Consider the following 13812-nt stretch of genomic DNA (forward strand, 5'->3'; position numbering starts at 1 on the left):
CTTCTCTTTCTGGCTGGCTCCAGGGGTGTCAGAAATACAGTGGCGGAGGAACTGACTCGACCTTGGGAGACAGGGGCTCAAAGGGAAGCCCCTCTCATGTCAGATGCTGCCTGGAAGATAAACAGATGTGAGTAGTTAGGGGAAAACAAAAACTGACACACACCAAAAAGAGAGAGAGAGAGAGAAAAATGAGGAAAAACTAGCCCTACCTCTTTTCAAAACATCATGCTAGAAGGTAAGGGACTAGCATAAATAGGTCTGGATCAATGAAACCGATTTTAACTCTAGAATCCGTCCAAACTGAACCTGTGCTGAGGTCAGCCTCAAAACAGGGTAAGATCATTCAGGAGATTGTACAGGCACAATGTGAAAGCTGTTTTTTAAATAAAAAAAGAAAACAGGGCTTCCCTGGTGGCGCAGTGGTTGAGAGTCCGCCTGCCGATGCAGGGGACACGGGTTCGTGCCCTGCTCCAGGAAGATCCCAAATGCCGCGGAGCGGCTGGGCCCGTGGGCCATGATGGCTGAGCCTGCACGTCCAGAGCCTGTGCTCCGCAGCGGGAGAGGCCACAACAGCGAGAGGCCTGCGTACAGCAAAAAAAAAAAAGAAAAAGAAAACAAACCCAAATCCCAAAGCTTTAGTTTCTCATTTTATATTATACTCCAACACAAATTTCAGATGGACTAAAGAATTAAATACAAAAACATAAAGCCATAAGATGTCTAGAACATATAAATAACTTACATTCTGAACAAGGAGAACCACCGAAATGTAGTGGAAGGGATTGCAAAGAGGAAGATCAGTAGATTTGAATAGGTAAAGTGGGCATTAAAAGGTGACCCATATTAAAAGTTAAAAAAAGGATGGAAAAAAACCTGTAGCCACTATAACAAGAGGTTAACATCTAATGTTTAAAAGAGACACAAATGCATAAGAAAAACACTAAGATCTTGATTTTTTAATAAACAAAATGGACTTCATTAGACAGAGAGCCAATAAATAGCTAAAAACACTTTATAATGTTCAATCCCCTAGAAATCAAAGGCCAAGTAAAACTATGACATGAGTTTTACCACTCAAATTCTCAAAGATTTTAAAAGGTCATAATATTTAGGACTGGTGAAGATGCTGCAAGACAGACTTTCTCATATACAGTTTGTGGTGGAAATGTAATTTTTTTTTTTTTTTTTTTTTTTGCGGTACGCGGGCCCTCACTGCTGTGGCCTCTCCCGTTGCGGAGCACAGGCTCCGGATGCACAGGCTCAGAGGCCACAGCTCACGGGCCCAGCCGCTCCGCGGCATGTGGGATCTTCCCGGACTGGGGCACGAACCCGCGTCCCCTGCATCGGCAGGCGGACTCTCAACCACTGCACCACCAGGGAAGCCCTGGAAATGTAATTTTATGGAAAGCAATTGTAAGTGCTGGGAATCTGAAAAAATAATTGCAAGAAAGTAGGCTAAAATGGTATGGGACATCTCTGACTGGCATAACATCTTTAAAAATATTTATCCTTTCCTTTATTTTGCAAATTATCTGTATGTGTTAACTTTATAATTAGTAAAAATTTTGTTTTGTTAGAAGTCATATGTGTGTGTGTGTATATATGTATATTTTTACCCAATAATTTCACTTCAAGAAATCTAAAGGAAATAATACAAAATAAGAAAGCAAGATTGATGGAAAAATCTGACCAATATAATGCCATTTACGACAGTTAAAATATATCCCAAATAGGGCAAATTAGCCTATATCCACTTAGAGAAGTAGTCTACGTGATTAAAATTATGTTTGGGAAGAGTTTACAATAACACCAGAAGATGCTTATACCATTCTTTGTCTTTAGTTTGCTGTTACTTTACTAGGGCGGCTGTAACAAAGTATCACAAACTTGGTGGCTTAAATAACACAAATGTGTTGTCTCAGCTCTGGAGGCTGGTTGTCTGAGGTCAGGGTGTCTGCAGGTCGGTTCCTGCTGAGGCTCCAAGGGAGGCTCTGTTCCAGGCCTCTCTCCTATAGCTGCAGGTGGCTTCTGACAATTCTTGGTGTTCATTGGTTTGTAGCAACACAACTTCAGCCTCCACGTGGAATTCTCCCTGTGTGGGTGTCTGTGTCCCAATTTTCTCCTTTTATAATGATACCAGTCACATTGGATTAGGGGCCCACCCTGCTCCAGTATGGCTTCATCTCAACTTGATCGTCTACAAAGACCCTATTTTCATATCAGGTTACATTCATGGGTTCCGAGGGTGAGGACGTCAACACTTTTGTGGGGACACATCAACCCATAACACACTGTGATGTGATATAGAACCAAAAATTAGGATGTGAAATTATATATGTAAGATCATAACCATGTTTTGAAAAACAACTGGAAAGCAATACACCAAAATGTTAGCCGCGGTCATTTGGGGGAGCAGAATTAGGAGTGATTTTCTTTCTTGTTTCCCACCCTGTTTTCCACATTTCCTATACTGAGACCCATTAACAATCCTCGTCGCAACATAAGCCTTGCCTGCCCTCCCACACACAAAGAAGGCTCGTGCTCCTGTGCTGAAAGCTCGAATCTCAATTACCGTATTTTCTCTCAGCTCCAAATCTACTTCTGGAGTCAGCTCCATGGTCCTGGGGATGGGACTCTGCATGGCCAGCAGCCTCTCTATTGGGCTCTGCCAACAGGGGATGATGGGGGAGCCCAGAAGGCTGAAGGCACTTGCTCTTCCTCTGAGTGTCACCCCAACTATGCTCCTTCACTCTGGCATCAGCAGCTGGATCCAGTTTCCCTTTTCTTCTACCCCTTATAGACCAGCTTCATTTGCCCTCCTCTCCAGAGATCCCGGCACCAGACAAGCAGAGCCTCAGAGGTCTGGGTCCCAACTCCCCAAGACCCCTCCTCCAGCTCAGAGACCCCAGGACCAGCCAAACAGCACCCCTACCAGATGCCTGGGGCTCAACTCTGTGGGTCCCACCCTCAAAACTTCCAAGTTTTAGACATCCTGAACAATTCCTTTGGTTCTTGCAGTCCTAGGGGTGGCAAACTGTTCCGTGTATTGTTATCTCCAGGATATTTCAGAGTTCTCCTTTTGTTTTTCCAGTCACCTAGTTAATAGCTTTATACCTCAGAATTCTTTATGTTAAATTCTCTGTGTGCAAATGATCGCGGTGGTTTGTGTCTTGATTCTACCCTGACTGTGCAACTTGTCTCAACCCAACCAGAAATGCCCCCGCCCAGCTGCTAGGAACGTCCTGAGGGCTGAGACCAGCCTCCTCCCCTCCCTCCTGTAACTTCAGGAGTCTGTAGTTAAAGCTCTTTTCAGGGCAGTAAGTGTCTTATTCTTCCTGCACTCACACTTCCCTCTCTCCCTCTTCCTCCATCCCTCCATCACTCCCTGTATTCCTTCATCCCTTCATCCTTTTCTCTCCCTCTCCTTCTCTCTCATTCCTGTCCTACTCATCCAATCAGAAAAAGGATAAAACACCTTTTAAGAGCTTGGGGACTTCCCCCTAACTTCGCAAGGAGTGCTGCGCTAGGATGTTTCTCCTTCTAGCAGGAAATAAGGAAAACAGAAGGGCAGAGACTGTTTCTGGCCTCAAGCCTCAGGCCACAACCACACCTGATAGAGCCTGCTGACCTCTTCTGGGGCCCATGGGCACTGGGTGCTGTGCTGTTCCTGACGGAGAAGACCCTCCACGCTCAGGCCCCCGGTTGCTTCTCTGGTAGAGGAGGAACTCCCAGGGATCCCTTCAAGGACTGGGCTGAGTCTGGCCTTTCAGGCTCCCCGGGAGCTGCTCTTCCACGTATCGGTAGGAAGGGCCAAGCCAAGTGGACCCTGGTCTGTGGCCTTCACGTGAATTTGGCATTAACAGATTCGAGAATTGTTTCTTGCTCTCTTTGGGTCAAATCTCATCTTCTCAGGTTGGGCTTCAAGCTTTGGAAGCCATCTTTAGAAAACAAAGTGATTTTCATGAAAAGCCATTTTTATGGTTGACTTAAAACCCTTCTGAGGCTTCCCAAGGCCAATCCCTCAGGGCTCTGCCTGGACTCTGCCATCTCTCCGGAGCGCCTCTCATTCCACTTCTACAGATGCCCTTCCCCTCCAGGACCTCAAACACACTGTTCCCTCTCCCTTTAACAGCCTTCCCTGTACTTGTGAACTCCTACTCTACCTTTGGGGCCTCTGAGAAAGTGTCCTCAATAGAGTAACCGGGGTTGGTGCCCGCTGCTGTGCTCCTGCGGGTGGCAGGGACCCCGAGTTACCTCTGTCAGTGCCCTTTTTACTCCTTGTTTCTATTCATCCTTCTCTCCCACCAGACAGTGGTCATTTCCAGGACAAGGGCTAGAGACCCAGAACAGGGTCAAGCACAGTGGACACCGGCTGGGCCGATAGTGGCCTTTGCCATAGATTGATTAGTGCTGGTTGCACACAACACTGTCCTCAGTCTTGAAAAGCTTTCAGTCCCTGGGGAGGCAGGACACTCCGGGTGACCCATGACACCAGCAGCTAGGCAGCTGGGTGGGGATGCCCTGCCCGTGGGCGCAGGGGAGAGGGGCCTGGCTTCACGGCCAGGCTGATCAACCCCTGGTGAGGTCTGCCCCCTCCACTGTGAGATGGTGCCCAAGGCTCCCGGACATGCTGTTTTGTTGTAAACGCCTCCAGATCCAGAGCGTTTTCTAGCAGGACAACTGGTAGATAATTATCGTCCAGGCTGCACTGGAGGAGCTCGCTGTGCGCGGATCTGGTGTGCTTCTCCTGCCCGGGCTGGCGGGCTGCCACCACGTCATTTTCTGTCCCACTTGCTTAGCTTGGGTGAAAAACAACAGCAAATGTTTTCTTGCTGGGAACGCTCATCTCTGCATGCCGTTTCTCCCCTCTTCCTTCCCGAGCCTCTGGCTTCCCAGAAGAGAGAACTTCTCCAGGGGAAAGTGCAAATGTGCGTGAGCTGCCTTCCTGCACCGGTGCCCCCTTACCTGCCTGACAACATCTTGATTGCCTTTCAAAGCCAGCTAACGCTTCCTTGCCTCCTGGACACTACCATTCCATGGATTACGCGCCTCCCAGCAGGATTAGGGTCTCCATCCTTTGTGTTCCATGGCATTTGTACGAACCTCTCTGAGCCCTGGGCTCACCGTCCTGCAGTCATTGGTTGGCCTGTTCGCACCCCGATTGAACTGTGAGGATCTTCCGTGTGTCTCTGCATCCCTGGCACGAGGCACACGCTCTCTACATGAAAGACCCATACAAGGGCTAGTGACTCTTGTGTGAGGTCTGGAAAGCACCATTGCAGGACAGGCTCCTGGAGCCAACTCTGAGACAGAGATTAACATGCAGGAGACTTACTGGGGAGCGAAGGAAGCAGGACCAGGTGAGGGAGAGTCAAGCTGGGATGTGGTGATGACGGAACCTTGGAGCTGAGCTGGTCCCACAGAGCTGCTCTGGTCTGGGGCCAGCGGCTAGGCCTTGGCACCCCCTCCTCCTCGACCAGTCACTAGATGATGGCTGTGCTGGGGAGAAGATGTGACCCTGGCAGTGGACGTGGGTAGGGTGACCACAGAGAGCTGTCCGCCCTCAACACTCCCAGAGCTGAAAAGGGTCTGGGGGCCCTGCCAGCCCTCAGTGCCCACTCAGGGCCTGGGCTCATCATCCAGGCTGTATCTCCCACAGGGTGGGCTGCAGACTCCTGCATTACCCACCCCCTGCCAGGGCCCAGGAATTGTCACCAGTGACCGGGGTGATTGTGATGGACGCAAAAGTTTAAGAGAAACTGAGGCTACAAAGGGGACGTGGCTTCTCTGAGGTTCACAGCGGATTGACAAAAGGGTCCAGGTGAACCCTTGCCTGGGTGTCCTATAGTGCAGGCAAGGGTGCTGGGACGAAGCCCCGAACAGCATAGGCAGAGGACGGGGGTGGGTGTGTGCAGGCAGCCGTGGTCCAGCCTCATCCAGAGCAGAGGGCAGCAGCCTCCTGAAGAACCTGCTCCCAGGGCCCGGGACCCACACAGCGAGCGGCACTTGTAATTAACACAGATCAGAGGCATCCCGTCCCATCCTGCCCCAGTGACCCCAAGCGATCACCCACCAGGGAAGAAGGGCCCTGGTTTCTGTGTGAGACTCTCCTAGGATCCTCCTAGGAGTTGTTTCAGGCCAGGGGGTCCCGTGTGTCTCTAGCCAACTGTGTGGAGGGTCTCTCCATTAACAAGAGTGAGGGGCAGGGGATGGGACCTCCATTCCAAAGAACAAACGGTCACCATCACATGCTCACAGCATGGAGTCACTATTCCAAGCAGCCTACTTGTATTAACTCAAACCTCCCAGCAATCCAGGGAGGGAAGGACCATGTTACCCGCCCTTTACGGTGAGAAAACACAGGCACAGAGAAGCTACGAAACTGTTCCTCCACTGGTAGGTAGCACAGCCTTTAATCCTACCGCCCAGGTAGGTATTTTACATGTATTTTTTCAGTAGACTTTATCACTCCACTTTATGAAGGAGGAGACTGAGACTCAGAAATAATTAGTAGTGTCTTGAGACAATTAAAAATGAAGAGACGGATATACATACAGATATTCTGGGAGGCAGGGGGATGGCACGCCACACCTACAAATGTAGGGGGCTGGGAGGAACACCGTGTATTCAAAGTTCAGCACGCGGTGCTGAGTGAAGGGCGGGGGCCCGGGTACAAGGATAGGAGGAAGGCGTGAGACCCAGCTAGAGATCTAGGGCTCAGCCTGGAGCCCTAGAGTCCCCGAGAGGTACTGGAGCAAGGCCTCTGCTCTCCGAGCTGAAGGGGAGGCAGCGGCCGAAGTAGGGGGGATGGGGTGGGACCAGCCCGCTGTGGTTACACCTGTGACTCTTCCCGGGGAAAATGGAGGCTGCTTCCTGCAGATTTAATTCAAGGTCAGCTGCAAAGCTCTATTAACTAAATTGGCCATCAACCCGCTTGTCCGTTCCACATAATGGGGTCTTGCACAAAACGAGTTTTTCCCTGCGTTAAAAAGCGTCGTGTTTGAATCAAAACTTATTCCAATGTTCGGGCTAATGAAAGCCTCAGGTGAGAGTTGATCCCTTGGGCTTGAGGTGTTTCCACGGAAACAAGAGGAGGGAGGCAGGTCTGATGTGATGCCAGGTGCACCAAGGTGATGCTCTGCCGTGCTCAATGGGGGGACCCTCACTCAGCTCCAGCTGGGGACAGAGACCGAGAGCCAGAGCCAGTCTGGGGTGGGCGCGGAGAGGGGGCCTGCCCGGGAGCTGGAGCCTCTGGGTCCGAGTTTAGCACGCTTGCTGCGGCAGCCAAACCTGTTTTTAAGGATGTATTTTTGTGTTTTTTCCAGGCCTTTGAGATGTCAGCAAGAAGGCTCCCCCAAACTAGCATCTCATGTGCACTGGCCCTGCTGCTGCAGCCCTGGCCAGCCCCGGGCACAGTGGGTGCCTTAAGAGGGCTGTCCACAGTGCACCTTGCGGGAGTCACTTCCCCTCTCTGGCCACTGATTCCTTATCTCTAAAATAATGACTAGTGTAAAAAGCTGCAGTATTGGGGGCTGGGAGATGTGAATTTCAGGCCCCCTTCTTCTCTGATGTGGGCAGGTCCCTTAACCTATCTGAGGGGTAGTTTCTCTATCCATAAATCCGGGAGTGGTGTCTCGGGTCCCTCTAGGAAGATGTCATAGTAGCTGGTATCTGACAGGCCACCGGCCAACCACACAGACAGCTAGATGTCAGGCTGATGCCCACTGGACTGGCAAACGGGAGGAACCATGTGGCCAATGCTTCTGCCTGGGGCCTCTGGTCCCTCCTGCAGACGGACTGAGGGCCCCCATTCGCCTCAGAGAAGCCGCAGACCAACACGAAGGCCTTTTGGGCATATTCCTCTCCTCGTGTCATCCTTACAGCAGCCCTGGTGGGATCACTGTTCTATCACTCGTGAGGCCACGCACCAGGGAGGCTGAGTGGTCTTCCACAGTCCCACCACTGTTATGTGACATGGCTGGGACCAGAGCCACCACTGTTACGGGGTGTGTCGACGGCCACCCAGGCCTCCTGCCTCTCCCTCTGCCCTCGATCCCTTGGCTCACCCAACCCACGATGGCTGTCAGCTGGGCATCTGTCCCTCAGCTCGGGCTTGGCACCACGGACCCTGGAGACGGCCCTTCTTCTGAGTTGGCCTGTGCAGGCCGCTGCAAGGCTGGCCACTGGCCACACGTCCAGCCAGTTTCCCCGTGCCGCCATATGGCTGAGGGGTCTGTTTTGCTAGGGGATGGCAGGGCCAGTGAATGGCCCATTCTGTGCCAGGGACCAGGGCCTGATTCAATTTAAACTGCCTGTCCAGGGACCTGCCTGAGGGAATAAAGACTGTTCTCTCTGGGAGATACAGGCAGGCTGCAGCCAGAGACCCTGTAATCAGGTTTGCTGGGGCCAGCCTCAGCCTTGGCCCGGCAACTCGCCCCATTATCAGCATCCTCTGAGGGGTCAGTGTAGTGGCACGCCTGCCCTGTGGCTTCACAAGGCCCCTCTTTCCCCTTAATCGAATCAGGCTCCAGCCTGGCATTCCCCCGGCCTGAGTCATCTCCGTGGGGAGGGGAGCCGGGCATGACGCATGAAGAGCTTGGGGCGGAGATGGACGGGGCCAGAAGGGACCCAAGAAGTCACTCGGAGCTCACCCACCATAGACTCAGGGGTTGAAGCCAGAGAGGGGCAGGCTCGTCCTTACAGTGACCGTGGGGTGGTGGGGGGCAGAGGGCGGGCCCTGGCAGAGGAGGGAGCAGAAGCCCCAGCCCCAGGACCCACATAGGGAAGGGATTCTTTCCCCCCTTCTGCTACCAAAAGTCTGAAGGCTGAAGTGAGAATGAACCGATCACTCCTGCCCACACCTCCGATGGCCCTCACAACACAGAGGAACCGCGACAACATAAACACAGACGAAGCTCAATAGAATGAGAGAGAAAGCAGACGCAGAAGAGTACGTCCCGCATGGTTCCACCCATAGGAGGGTCAGGAGTGAGAGCACACGCTGCTTCTAGAAGGCAGATGTGCGAGAGGGCAGATGGGGCTCGCTGGGTGCTGGGAGGCCAATCTCTGAGCCGGTGACACAAGTGTGTTCACATGTGAAAACTGATGGAGCCATGCACTTGGGGTTTGTCCATCTTTCTGCGTGGGTGAGACTCTAATAAAAAGCCTTTAAAAAGCTGAAAGCTAAGAGACACTGTATTTTTTTTTTTTTTTTTTTTTTTTTTGCGGTACGCGGGCCTTTCACTGTTGCGGCCTCTCCCGTTGCAGAGCACAGGCTCCGGACGCGCAGGTTCAGCGGCCATGGCTCATGGGCCCAGCCGCTCCGCCGCATGTGGGATCTTCCCAGAGCGGGGCACAAACCCACGTCCCCTGCATTGGCAGGCGGACTCTGAACCACTGCACCACCAGGGAAGCCCAAGAGACACTGTATTTTTAAGAAACAGTTCCTGAATGCCTGCCCTGGCCCTTTGCTGGGGGCCCAGGGACAAAGGACACATTCCTTAACCGGAAGGATGGAGGTCATGGTCAAAATCTGGACAGTGCAGTGTCCTCCATGTTCTGCCGGAGGGACATGTGCGTGGCTGAGGGCACAGGGATGGACCAGCCCTCGAGGGTAGGAGGCTCCGACGGAAAGCGTGGTCTGGGTCTCCACGTCTTGATGTGCTCGTAAGAGTAAAGGAGTGGGGTGAGGCCTGCACGCGTCGGAAGCAGCCCGTCCCAGCACCAGAGGCACAGGCCGTGCAGGCCAGTGATGCCTAAACCTGGGTATGCTCTGGGGTCACCCAGAGAGTGTCCTGGGCTCTAGAACTCAGGATCCAAATCTCTGAGGGTGTTAGAACAGAAGCAAAAGCCACCCCAGAAAAATCGTTGATGACTTTTTTTTTTTTTTTTTTGCGGTACGCGGGCCTCTCACTGTTGTGGCCTCTCCCGTTGCAGAGCACAGGCTCCGGACGCGCAGGCTCAGCGACCATGGCTCACGGGCCCAGCCGCTCCGCGGCATGTGGGATCCTCCCGGACCGGGGCACGAACCCGTGTCCCGTGCATCGGCAGGCGGACTCTCAACCACTGTGCCACCAGGGAAGACCAATTGATGAAGTTTTAACAGGAGAGTCATTTGAAGAAGATAAGCTTTTTAGAGAGATGGTCTCATCCTTGTTTCAGTTAGGGGAGCATGGGAGCCTCCATCCAGGTGAGAGGTTCCAGTGGCCTGACCTGACGCAGTGGTGGCTGGGATGGAGAGAAGTGGTGAGGTTCTAGAGATACAACGACGGAAGACTTGAATGGACTTTTTGACCGGCAGGAGGATGGCAAGGATAATGCACAGGTTTGGGAAGCTGGGGAGATGGAGGTACCTGAGGGGAGACAGGGGCCCTAGGGGAGCAGATGTGAGAGGACGGCTTGGAGATCCTGTGGAGGAAACATCAATGATGGTGGGCACTGGCCAGCAGGATGTATGACCACACAGCATGGAGACAGTGGTTTGAGAGTCACGCGAGTGTAGACGGTAGATAACGCCTCCCAGGTGACAGTGCCTGTTAGGGAGAGTGCATGGTGCAAGACACGTGTGACCTCCCCAGAGCATGTGGGTTTGGATTAGAACTTAGAGTACCTGTTGGGAGAGTGGTCATCCAGTCCCATGAGGGTTGCTTATCTCCCGGGGAGAGAAGAATGTAAATAACTCATGGAAAACTTACCGGCACTGAGTCCATGGCAACTCTCACCATCACCCTGATCTTTGCTCAGCAGCAGTACATCCCTTTATTTGTCCACATGACAAAGGCAACGCTTGGCTTTTCCAGGCAGATATAGACTTTGACCATCACCCTAGAAATCTTGGAACTGCCCAAGGTGTTCTTTCTTAGGAAGAAGCTTGAAGCTGGAGACAAATCTGTCTGCTGGGGCCCGTCACCACCTTCAGTACCAGAAGGTACTTCAGTACCAGAAGGTACTTCAGTACCAGCTCTCAGCACTCGACTTCGTTAGGACTGGAAATCCATGACTCACCTCTGTCCTCCAACCTCAACTACACATCTGAGATTGATCGAATAAATGCCACATGCCAACTCTACAGTTGGCACTCTGGGCAGGGGGACCAGATGGTGCTCAAAACCCAGGGTGTGGAAGGGTAGACAGTGAGATCCTGTTCAAATCAATTCAGCACAAGACCCTTGAGTGCCAGGTGCCTGCAGGGTGCCAGCTGGGGAATGGGAGCTGAGGACGACCCTGCTCTCGGGTCCCCTAGCCTAGTGCATGTGTGTGGTAGGGGTCCGAGGCGTTGGTAATAACATCACGAGGCTGGATGGCAGCAGACAAGTAGGAGAAGACCTTCCTTTCCTAGTCCATGGGTGTATTCGTGTTTATTAGGGATGCAGCCCATCTAAATGATTCTAAAACTGAAAAGGATAATGGTCCTTGTTAGCCAACAGCCAGTGTATCTTTGTGGCAGGACCTTGAGCTGGTCTCGGTAGCAGAGGCCACGGGGAGTGGGGGATGGGGCACGGCCAGCTTGTTTCAGGGCAGCGAGACCAGGTGCCAGTGAGGACAAGATGGGTAGGAGGGTAGAGCCGTCACACAGAATTGCTCTGCACTGCTATGCTTGATGTCCCTTTGCGTTGAGGAGGTGTCTCTGTGTAACAGGACACTGCTGGTGCCCCTCAGGTTCAACCTCAGGTAGAAAGGGACACCTCTTGGCAGGCGAGGTCCTCCAGCCCTCCCTTCCTATCCCCATTGCCATTACACTCTTGATGAACACACTGCTCCAGCCTTACTGGACTGCGTCCAACCTGGCGTGTATATCCTCCCATCCCTTATGAATCCTTCTCGCCCATCCTCACATCAGCACCGGAATGCCCTTCTTTCTCCAAAACTGCCTAATGAAATCCACATACCCTTCAAGACCCAGCTGAATCCCGCTCCCTCCCAGACGCCTCTCCAGATCTATCCCATCGGCATTCATCTCTCTGCCACTCAGGCTCCCACAGACTGAGCAGAAATCTGCCCTGTGCCAGGGCTTTTTTTTTTTTTTAAAAATTGAGGTAAACACACATAACATACGATTTACCATTTTCACACTTTTAAGTGCAAATTTAGTAACATTAAGTACATTTGTGGGCAACCATCACCACTATTCATTTCCAGGAGTTTCTCAGCATTCCAAACTGAAACTCTGTACCCATTAAACAATAACTCCCCGTGCCCCCTCTCCCCAGCCCCTGGTAACCTTCATTCTACTTTCTGTCTCTGTGAATTTACCTACTCCAGGTACCTACTCTAGAAGTGGAATCATACAATAATTGTCCTTTTGTGTCTGGCCTATTTTCCCTAGCATAGTGTTTTCAAGGTTCATCGGTGATGTAGCTTGTGTCAGAATTTCATCTCTTTTTATGGCTGAATAATACTCCACAGTACGCACACACCACATTTTGTTTATCTGTTCATCTGTTTATGAACATTTGGCTTGTTGCCACCTTTTGACTGTTGTGAATAATGCTGCTATGAACGTGGGTGTACAAGGATCTGTTTAAGTCCTTGCTTTCAATTCTTTCGGGTATCTACCTAGTCCTGGAATTGCTGGGTCATACAGTAATTCTGTTTAACTTTTTGAGGAACTGTGTCCAGACATTTTAAGCCCACCTGTGCAATAACCCAGGAGCATGAGGATGGTAGAGCCCATGCTGCATTCATTTGCACATGGCAAACTCTAAAGGGGTCTTTGGGGCCAGACAATCCTAGGTTCAACTCCCAGCTCTACTTCTCAATAGCTGAGCCTCCATTTTCTTGTTTCTGAAACAGGGTTACTGTAAACATGAAATGTACTCAGAATGTGAAACACCTGGCACTCTGCAGGTGTTCAATAAATATTCATCCTGACTCCCCTTACCCACTTCTGTTTCCTCATCTGTAAAAAAGCATCTTATTTACTAAATGCCTTGTAAACCCCAAATGCTTTCAGGACAACTGGGTGGAAATATTCGGAGGTAACTTTCTTTAGAAAACATGCCCCCCTTTCAAATAGAAACCCATAATTCCTCCACATGCTTCCCCATCTGTTCTCCCAAATGTGATAATTAGGAAATGATGCTGTCACTTTCCAATGTGAGAAATCGGTCCCTCCCATCTCATCTCTTAGTGACATGGCAGAAGGATAAGCAGATAGCTCTTAAAACTCACAAGCGGCCCCATCTCCAGTCCCCATGGTTTTGATGTGGTTCAAAAACCAGGTCAGTCTCCCCAGGAGGCAACCCAAGGTGTGGCAATAAGATGCTAATCTCAGGAGATGTGAGTGGAATGGACTTAGAGACCACCTCACCATTTATGGTTCTTCTTTCATGAGTCTTCACCACTGTCTAGGGTAGTGAGATGCACTAGTCACATTTAAGATTAGTGAATGAGGCCCAGGGAGACAAGTGAACTGAATACAGCTAGTTGTTGGGAGCGCTGAGACACACATCCTGATCTCCTCCCACCCTGCTGCTGCTGATGGGGGCAACATGGCATCCAGCCCTTTGAGGAGACCAAGAGGACTCATCTAGTCTTCCCAAGGCAGCACGTGAATCTGGAACTCCAGGCTGTCTGTTAATGGTCCTTAAAACTTTCATGTCATGGACCTAGAGATGGTCATACTGAGTGAAGTAAGTCAGACACAGAAAGACAAATATCATAGGATATCGCTTATATGTGGAACCTAAAAAGAAAAGGGTACAAGTGAACTTATTTACAAAACAGGAGAGAGTCACACATGTAGAAAACAAGCTTATGGTTACCAGGGGATGGGGGGTGAGGGATAAATTGGGAGACTGGGATTGACATATA

The sequence above is a fragment of the Delphinapterus leucas genome, chromosome 13 (assembly GCF_059928025.1).
Source record: "Delphinapterus leucas isolate spDelLeu-1000000601 "Yukka" chromosome 13, BTC_Dleu_Yukka2, whole genome shotgun sequence".
Taxonomy (NCBI): Eukaryota; Metazoa; Chordata; class Mammalia; order Artiodactyla; family Monodontidae; genus Delphinapterus; species Delphinapterus leucas.